The sequence below is a fragment of the Macrobrachium nipponense genome, chromosome 45 (assembly GCF_015104395.2).
Source record: "Macrobrachium nipponense isolate FS-2020 chromosome 45, ASM1510439v2, whole genome shotgun sequence".
Classification (NCBI taxonomy): domain Eukaryota; kingdom Metazoa; phylum Arthropoda; class Malacostraca; order Decapoda; family Palaemonidae; genus Macrobrachium; species Macrobrachium nipponense.
Window position 1 is genome coordinate 44074635 of NC_061105.1, and position 10000 is coordinate 44084634.

At 35.0% G+C, this 10000-nt stretch overlaps 1 long non-coding RNA gene across 1 annotated transcript in view; it reads left to right on the top strand.

Moving 5' to 3' along the window:
- The first annotated feature begins 139 nt into the window (after nt 1-139).
- The window catches only part of LOC135214148 (uncharacterized), a 69338-nt gene continuing 59477 nt past the window's right edge, over nt 140-10000 (top strand). Inside the window, exons 1-3 of the long non-coding RNA XR_010314296.1 lie at nt 140-267; nt 4304-4406; nt 9875-9935. This is a non-coding gene — a long non-coding RNA (uncharacterized LOC135214148). The remainder of the gene's footprint in view (nt 268-4303; nt 4407-9874; nt 9936-10000) is intronic.

Consider the following 10000-nt stretch of genomic DNA (forward strand, 5'->3'; position numbering starts at 1 on the left):
ATATATACAGCCACGTTTTTTCATCAGTTCATTTATCGCTTGAAAATGTCCAGTCTTTGAAGTGCATTGTTATGTAAAATGTATTTATATAACAAAAAATTTTTTATTACCATGTTTATATTTCTTTTAATTTTCAGGTTAAAGGCGCTTTCTGTGTCCTCTAAATGAGTCGTTGAATATCAACAAACCTACTTACAGCTCTGCAATGTATTTAGACGAAGAAATATCCCGGAAGTATTTCCGGGGTCTTTGACCTCGTGTATAAAGGTAAGTAAAGTATGGCATCCTCTTCTTTTTTGTTAGGTTTGACATTTTAGAATCCGTCTTTTAATATCTTTTGAAATATATTTTATTAGCGTATTCTGTCTCTTTAGAAACCAGTTATCCGCCTAGGGTAGCGATATTTCAATCAAAGTTTCACGTATAGAATTTTGAATTTTGCATTATTTTGAATTTTGCATTATGAGTGCAGCATGATTTGGAATATTCCATTTTGATCACTATCAACTGTGCTCGCTGTGATTTAGAACATATCTAGTTCTGCACATGACATAGTTTGTACAATTGCTTGTTTGAGTTCACTCCTGGATAGGAACTCTCCGTCCTTTACTACATCATGATATGAAATATCGTCGATTTGATGAAAGTCGTATGATGAATATAAATTACCTCTTTTGAGTGTTGTGTCATAGAAAGCTTTCCATATTTTGACGTCAAAATGTTTAAGAATATTGAGTCATTGCAGTAACAATATGATTAAGAAATTTTCAGCTTAATTCTTTAAGAAGTGTCCAAAACGGAAATTTCTTTTAAGGAGACACCAAAAAGCAAAATATTTGAGTACAGGAATCTCTCTCTCTCTCTCTCTCTCTCTCTCTCTCTCTCTCTCTCTCTCTCTCTCTCTCTCTCTCTCATTGTTATGTAGTATCAAGGAATGAAATTTTCAGTTGACACGAATAATCGCTTTTCGTGAACCATTATTTCCGATTAATCTTGCAAAGGTAACGGAGAGGTGTCCCTGAAAAGCCAGGTGCCTCTCTCACCTGTTCATTGAGCAATGGATTAGTCATGTTCTATTTGGAACTGGAAACTTTACGCGGGAGTTTTTAAAACTGAAAGAGAAATTTTATGCGTTTTGCGGAACAACAATTAGGGGAACTGAACCATAATAATAATAATAATAATAATAATAATAATAATAATAATAATAATAATAATAATAATAATAATAATAATAATAAACTCTTCATCTTTCCTCCAGTCTAAATTGCGAACTAGGCTCCGAAATTCTCCTTGAGATTACGACAAAAAAAGTTTCACTGGCTGAAGCTGATTCCCCAAATTCTCTCTCTCTCTCTCTCTCTCTCTCTCTCTCTCTCTCTCTCTCTCCGCCGTAGAACGTAGAAATGTTCACTATCAAGTTATTCTGCTTGCTTCAGTATGCAAAGTTTTTCCTATATTTTCTAGCAATATAAAAAATATGAGGTATCAACTTGTTAAGTATCTTTCAAATTGCAGAGTTTTCAACGAAATATTAGACCTTGTTAGATAATTGTTACAATGATAAATTGACAAATACCTGTGGGAATATTGTTGGTCATATTTTTGTCTTAATTCAAGTAAACAAAAATATGGAGTGAATGTCACAGCATTCTCGTATACCTTCAATTAGATCGGTTTGTTGTCATGGAAAATGTAATCTACTGTATAATGAGCTACTGGTTAAAAACGCCTACTTAGTAATTACGTAACATTTAAACATCAGAAGAATTGAGTCGTATCTATATCATGATAAAATTTCTTCGTTCGTCGTTTGCCAAAACATTTCAGAATTGGGTTAAAATTCCTCGATGGAATTTTGAAATAAATGATTTCTCGAAAATGCAAACAACCAAACAATGAAAATAACAAACCGACACACGAGGAGTGAAATCAGAACTTCAGTTAGGTTCCTCAGCTGAGGTAAAAACATCAAATCACTAAAAGTTCATTTAAATTCTAAGAGATATATAGAAAGAAACAGACCACAAACATTTTACAGACAGAAAATCAAATGTCGAGTGACAAGTTTTGCGAACCCTTCCATTAAAGAGTCCTGCTAAGCGAATATTGGAAACCTTTCGTTGCCATCTGCTGTCTTTGCCAAAGCAGAACGAAAGGGAAAGCAGAAGGCAGAGGAAATAAAACATTATGGTCTCTCAGCCATGTATTTCTTTACCTTTCCAAGCGTGGAGAAATACAACCATTTCTCGCCTCAGAACCAGGGAATTTTCCTTTTGAGAGAGAGAGAGAGAAGGAGAGAGAATTTGACAATGGGAGTTGGGTTTAAATACAAAAAAAGGGGGGAAATAAGGAATAGAATTCGTTCCTCATCTTAAATTCCGTTCGTGTGTGTGCGTGTGATTTGCATCATTTGATTTGCCGTAAAGAGAGAAATTCCTTCATGGCAATGAATCGCACCTTTGTCGCAGCAAATGTGAAGGTTCAGTGTTATGCATTTGCATTCTCATCCATATATATACCAGGTAACGCATAGCGCTCATTACCATAATTGCCTAACGAGAATCTCGGTGTTCATATCCATTCCGAGATCACAGGCATAAATCCTAAACCAATGTCTATTCATTTAGCAGAATTATATTGGCGTATGCAAATATAATGATTCGGCCTTTTTAATTATATACGTATATATTCTCGTTTAAACCATAACTCACAACCACATAAATGAAATTCATTACACACTATGAACTGAAGTCTGTTTGTATTCGAATTGGAACTGGGTTCTCATTATGTGACATTTCTGTCCCAAAATAGTCTGAAGAGATTTAGGGTTTTGGTAATTAGGTGATGTATTTCAATTTATCCAGCTGACTACGAGAAGACGGCTGTGTTATGGGTTTCAGCGTTTACCTTGGCAGTAACTTTATATTTCAGAGGCATTGAATCCCATTTTTTATGTATTTTTTTTCACAAGCAAGTATACGCGGAAAATATGTATTTATACCTTTTAATCTTTATAGATTAACAAATGCATTCAAAATATTACGAGCATATGCAGACGTGCACAACCCATCATTATATATATTATAACCTATTTATTAATAAATTAAATATAATATTAATAATATATTATATTATATATATTAATAATATATAATTATTATATACCTATATATATGATTATTATATAATATATAGTTTATTATAATATATATATATTATATATATATATATATATATATTATATATATATATATAAATATATAACTTCTTGGTTTCCTCGCGATTGTTCGGGTTATGCTTTTGTTTACCAAACCATGAATCCTATTGGGGAATAACGGAAAGAACTGTTGTTCCGTGGTGGGATTCAAACCAACGCACGGTGAGGGTGTCGTTAAAGATATTTAGTACACAAATGATGGTAAAAATCAAAAGATCTTGAGGCTTCCATGTCTGTTCACTTGAACGAAGAAAAATGAAAGTGCGTGATAATCATCTGAAAGGAAAATGCCATTTTCATTGCGTCAGACAAATATTCCAAGATTTTTTTTTTCAACCGCGATACAAGAACACAAAGGCTTGACATTATTACTGAAGCTGACTCCTTTTGAACTTTTACATAGAACGTTGTTTTTGGGGAGGGCTTAGGCCTAAGGAACGGCTGAAGTTTGGGGAAGCCTTTGATAATCCTGCAGGAGGGTCAGTGGTAATACACCGCGATAGACGTGGAAGGTTATGTCAAGGGAAAGTTTATAATGAGGTTTTAGATGAAGGAGAAATCTGGCGAAGGTTCTCTGGGGATTTGGAAAGAGATGTATTCTGGGTGTAAGAACTAGGCAGGACTATTATCTTTTTTATTGAACCAAGATAATTATGCTTGGTGTTTTTATTGTCCCACCAGAGAGTATTACAGTATTAGAATTTGTATTGCCTTGTTCAGTTAGTTTATTCCATCACGTTTTCATTCATGTTAAAAAAAGAAAAGAAAAAAGGGTCCTTTCCAGTTAAATGGTTCAACTCAGGTTCAGTCTATGCATGTTGAGTCACCAAGTTCATTTTTTGCCATTTTTTGGTGTTTTCAAAGAGTTTCAGGTTTTTCAAAAGATTTTCGTTTGAGTACCTAGCTTCAACAAGAGATTTTGCCATACATTACGTGGCTGGCCTAAGAGTTACCCTATTCATTCTTATAGAACTGAATTTGCTTTTAAATATTTCCTCATTTGATATGCCTATGTGTAATAGGCAGCTTTATTATGGTTATAAGGGAGAATTTTATTCATGTCTTTATACGTCTTTCCAACAGGAAACACATTTGACTGATTTGACTGAGATGGAAAAAATCCTACTCTTGGGATGACAGAAGAGGCGCAAGATTTCTCAATGTTGAGCCTGTAAGGTTTTAGAAGGTAAGATTAAATACTCTTGTCAGTGTAAACATCAATATGTGATACAGTATATAATACATAATGTCAAATCTTTCGGAAACACATGACGGAGATGATAGTTACAATGTGCAGTGGGCTGTGTTTACAGTTATGTTGCCACTGAATAAAAGCAAATATGAATTTTGATAACTTAAAACGACCCACTCACCAAATTAATATTGCCCTGTTTTCATAAATTTTGCATCTGAAGGTGACAGATGGTCCGTTCATCTTCATTACGTATTACAACAGAAATTGGAATTCAGTTTTGATGCTTCGCACGTATTATCCCAGTATTACAGCTTTGGAAGTTCTTTTCCTGTCTCGTCCATCCTTGTTATTCGAAGAGCAATTCGTAAATGCATTCAGAGCTTCGCCAAGACCCATTTTCGAAAATCGTTCCGAGAAGAATTTTATTGGTATTGTACCAGGATCCATTTATGGGTTTCTTGTGGATCTATTTCAATGTGTTTGTGCATATGAATAAATTTAGTAATATTTGTGAATATGCGGCTGTGTATGCGAGGGGATGATGGGTGCTTTTGTAAAGCGAAGTTTTTTTATTACGTAACTGTAATTTCTGAAATGTTAAATATTAAAACATTGAATCTTTCTGTTTTAGCTGGTTGTAATGAAGTATCTTGCGTCACACGCTGTTTTCCTCTGCAAGGGATTATAATATCACATAAAAAAGAATTCAGTTTTATGTTAAGTATTCATTTAAATATCGCGTAGTAAGCTCACACCAAAGTAAGTTGAATCCAGATTAAATCTACATAACCACGAAAATCCCAAAAGTCTTTGAATACAAATTCTTCTCAGAAGAGCTTAGGTGGTTTTTCATCCTCCCAACATCTTGAAATCAGCTTATGAAATGGATGAAAGCCATTCAGGGCGAGAGAGATGTAGATCAATTTCCGCTGAATTGAAAATATAATCCTTTGGATTTGAAAAAAATGGATTAAGCGTGCGTGTATTATAGTTAATGAGAATATAGTATATCTTAACAGCGTTCATTATGCTGACATTAAGTAATGGCATTACGAGAATAAAAAACAAAACTAAGTGGCTCCATAATCCGGGGAAGAGTGAAAACAGGTCATCCATGAAGGCGTGACCTAACTGTCTCTATCCTTAACAAACGCCATCATCATATTCCCCCAGATGTGAGTTTCATAGTGACCCACTCTTGAGTTCAGGTTGAAGGAGAATTGGGAAAATAATTACAATAATGGAATGATTATCTCAGAGATTTATTCCATTCATCAATATTGACACACGTTAGACCATTTCTCTGGTCAACTTCATGGCGTCCCTTTGTGCATAATCTCTCTCTCTCTCTCTCTCTCTCTCTCTCTCTCTCTCTCTCTCTCTCTCTCTCTCTCTCTGAGTTCATGTAGCTATTAATCCAGTGGCCTCATCATGAATATGACACAGACACACACATCTATTAGCAATAATCACCTGATTCAGTTGCAGTTTTGAAGATCGACATTTCATGTTATCTTATGTACAGCGTTTATTCAGGAAATGCGTCTATGAATGTTTTTGTCCTCCATGATAATGCCAAAGTGCAATCAGAAGTGTATATGTAATGGACATCAGAAAAAGAGAAATGATCTGGGCGGCTAATGCTTATCATTCTACTGATCTCCAGCAGAAATGTGCTGTGATGTTGTCGTAAAGATTTTCAATATTGAGGAACTTCCAGGAGTAAATACTCGAATCACATTCAACACAGTATATTATACATTAAGTTAGAACCGTGACTGATCGATTTAGATATTTTGGGTCGTATGAAACTGAATTATTGATTATTCCGTCATCAAATTCAATATTTTTTTGTAATCAAGTTTGTTTTCAGCTCATGTCTTTCAGGATATGATATTTTTTTGCTCGTGTCTTTCAGGGGATGAGATTTAGGTTTAATCAAAATCATAATGAAGTTATGAGACAGACATTTTTTCCCCTTTGTCTCATCCTGGGGATGTTTCTCTGTGTTCATATTTAATGAATCGAATTTTGAAGATTGTGCTTTTATCATTTTTGATACGTTCCAAATATGATCAATGAATATAGACAAAAAAGAAATTAATGCTAAGGGCGTGGTCACGGCAAATCTGTGTCAGAATCAAAGCATCATGCTCTCTCTCTCTCTCTCTCTCTCTCTCTCTCTCTCTCTTCTCTCTCTCTCTGAACTGGAACGACAATTTCCCCGAGAAATGTGGAAGCTTTCGAAGCCTCCGCCCTCCTACTTTAGCTAAAAGCGAGGCTTTGACAAAGCTTCTGCTGCTTTACTGAAAAATGGAAGCGATTCATGCAGCCAATATTGTCTGACAAGAGGAGACAGGAGAGGAAAGGAAGAAAAAGGTTTGGAAATAGTTTTTGCACTGGATATAGAAAACTCCTCAACGTTAATCGGGCATTTAGGGAGTATCGCTCGTAGGCATATCAACATTTATTTATAAACGTAAGCACGTACATATGTGATAATTGTTGTTTTCAGTTCATTGATTATTGAATTCGTATATATATTGACCCATAAAATTTAATATATATATTATATATATATATATATATATATATATATATATATATATATATATATATATATACACACACACAAATAAAAAGACCCTAAATCTTCTGAGATATTGTAGTGAACACCGTAAGATACAACTCCCCTTTTTCCTTTAGAATATGCATCTGTATATCCTGATAGAAGGAGGGATTCAATGAAGATTTTCCAACGATTATGGTCACTAGGTTGACCCACCAATCCTATTTCTATAAACATCCATAACAGGACTCGAAAACCAGCGAGGTTCGCCCTCTGGTGCCTGACTTCGATAATGGATCCTTAACCTCATGAGAATCTGCGCAAGTACCTCAGGCCAGGTCATTGAATTCAGAGTAAGCGGGTTTTCAGAGCGGCGGAGGACCTCACAAACCATTTGGCGGAATGATGCGTGAAATTGCATACGTTCAAAGGGCGCTTCGAACTGCAACAATATCCAGAACTCTTGTCTGTATATTAATAGTGCGTGCATGTACATAGACGCGTATGTATGAGTGTATTAGTGTATTGTATTCAACGCCGTAAATGTGTAGCTACACGACGAAGGATCAATAAAACCATTGTGTTGATCACAAGAAACAAAATAATAATAATAATAATAATAATAATAATAATAATAATAATAATTTGTAGAGTCTTGTTACTTCACAGAGGTTTATAACCTGGTTTATTCGAAGTTCATTAGATTGAAAGTGAAGAGATGAAGAAGGTTTGAGATATTAAGAGGTAAGGGATAAAGACCACGAGATATGGGAGGTGTCGATATAATGAAACGTTATCTATGAAGAGATTAAGGAGGTTTAGCATACAAAGACAAGTTAAAGACAGAGAGATTTTGGAGATTTGAGATACAGAGAAAGGTTAAAGATGAAGAGATGATGGAGTTGTAAGTTTCAAGAAAGGTTAAAGATTCTAAAAGGTCAGTGAAAGAAAGAGCGTCTTGAATTGAGAGGTGGGTTGACTGTGATGGGGAGACCCACCTGACCACCCCCCATTCTCCTGCAACCCAACCCCCGCCACTTACCACCCAATGTCAAATTATTAGCAATGTTTATCGATTAACATGTGTAGAAGCTCTTGTCAGTCACAAATCCCCTTAGGTTTAAGTAATTACCAAGATATAGTGAATTGCATATTAAACGATGTTTTAGGTTTAATACTTGTGAGGTCACTTAGATTAGAAGTGACGAAAATTCTTATATTTATATAATATATATATAAATATATTATATAATATATATATATATATATATATTATATATAATATATATATACGTATGTATGTGTGTGTGTTGTGTATGTGTGTGTGCATAGGGCTACGACAAGGTACCTTCGAAGCACTTTTAATCCATATATTGACTATTTAAGACTTCACTCTCAGTTACACTTTTATGGGGAATCTAACCTTATATTTCTTCATCATGACTTCACCTGCGCCGTAAAGAAGGGAGAAAGGCAACATCCCAAACCATTTTTCAACAGATTTTGAGTCAGAAAAAACATCAGTGTTAAAAATAATGATGAATACAGATCGACTACTAAGTAAAAACACTTAACGTGAAGCGCCAGTTCCCTCAAGTCTTTATTGTCCACGATAGTTCCAGGTAAAGGATGAAGATCAAAGTTTCCTTCTCCACAAGTAAAGAGTTTGATAATTATATGTCTTCCCTGGAAGCACCTAAATCTCATTCCAGGGAATATGGAGTTAAAGAACCCGTCGCAGACCTCCGACTTTTGTTATTTGTTAAAGAAAAAAAGAAACAGATTGATGGTCATCGTTCTATTATCTCCTGGATAGGAAAGAACTCATGATTTAATCGAGAAAAGGGGAATTTTTATACGAAATGAGGGAGCGGATCTAAGTCACAATAGGCTTAATAGCCAGTTATCCTTCATTCCTTCATTATTTTGCCTTACAAGGGAACCGTATCTATTGAATTACCCGAGAGAGAGAGAGAGTGAGAAATGGGGGTGATGATATTGTATATCGCAGATTTTTATAAGTATGAGCCCCTGTTTTAACTTGAATGTCTAATATATAAACCTCTTCATTATGTTATAAACATATTTGTTATATGATTGACAGTAGTCATCTCCTCATGATGCTCACTCCAGAAGAAAAGGAAGGTGGCCCTCTGTGATTGCATTGTAATGACAATGACTTAAGAGGAAAGAAAACCGCGAAGAACCGTCATACCTTTATGCCGGTAAAAGTATTCTACGGAAGTCATCCGGGATTTTTGATAATATACTGATTAATACGGCAGCTCTTTAATGGAAAATCTTATTTAGGAACAATGAGATTTAGACTGGCAAGTTTGATACGCATGAATAATTGCGTACAGCATTTTATAATCATCATTATGGCTTCCAGCCCGCCAGACGCAAAAGGCTTCTGCGAAATTCCGTCACTCATGTCTTTGCTGTGCATTATCTTCCACAAATCTCCACTCGTCTCCTCGCCAGAACCTCATAGTTCTCTTCCAAGTAGGTCTGGGTCTTCCAACTCTTCTAGTGTCCACAGGAGCCCCAGATATTATGACACCATCTTATAAGAGTGGTGCGGAGGTTATACCAAAACTGTGTATCACCCTTGTAGCATTATCTTGACTGAATTAGTGCAGAAGGGCTTTCAATTGTTTTCTGTCGTCCATCTATTGGATAAATTATTTCAAATTCAGCATGTTCATGTAATTGTAATTTAGGTTTTGATCATAATACTTTGTCGTTATGGCAATCTTCAAAATGTAAATTAGAGCAATAAGACTCATGCATTTTTTTATCATTTGAAGGTACAACTTTATTCAGTCTTGAATGCATGGACCAAAAAAATCTGAAAAAAAAAATTCCTAATCAATTCTTTTCTTTGCAGGTCAAACCATTTATAACCAAAAGCATGACCTTCATGACGTTTCCTCTACAGTCTCTATCAGGTATGTGCAATATCCATTTCCTTTTTTTTTTTTTCTATAAATTCATATCGAATTCCCTGCCATAC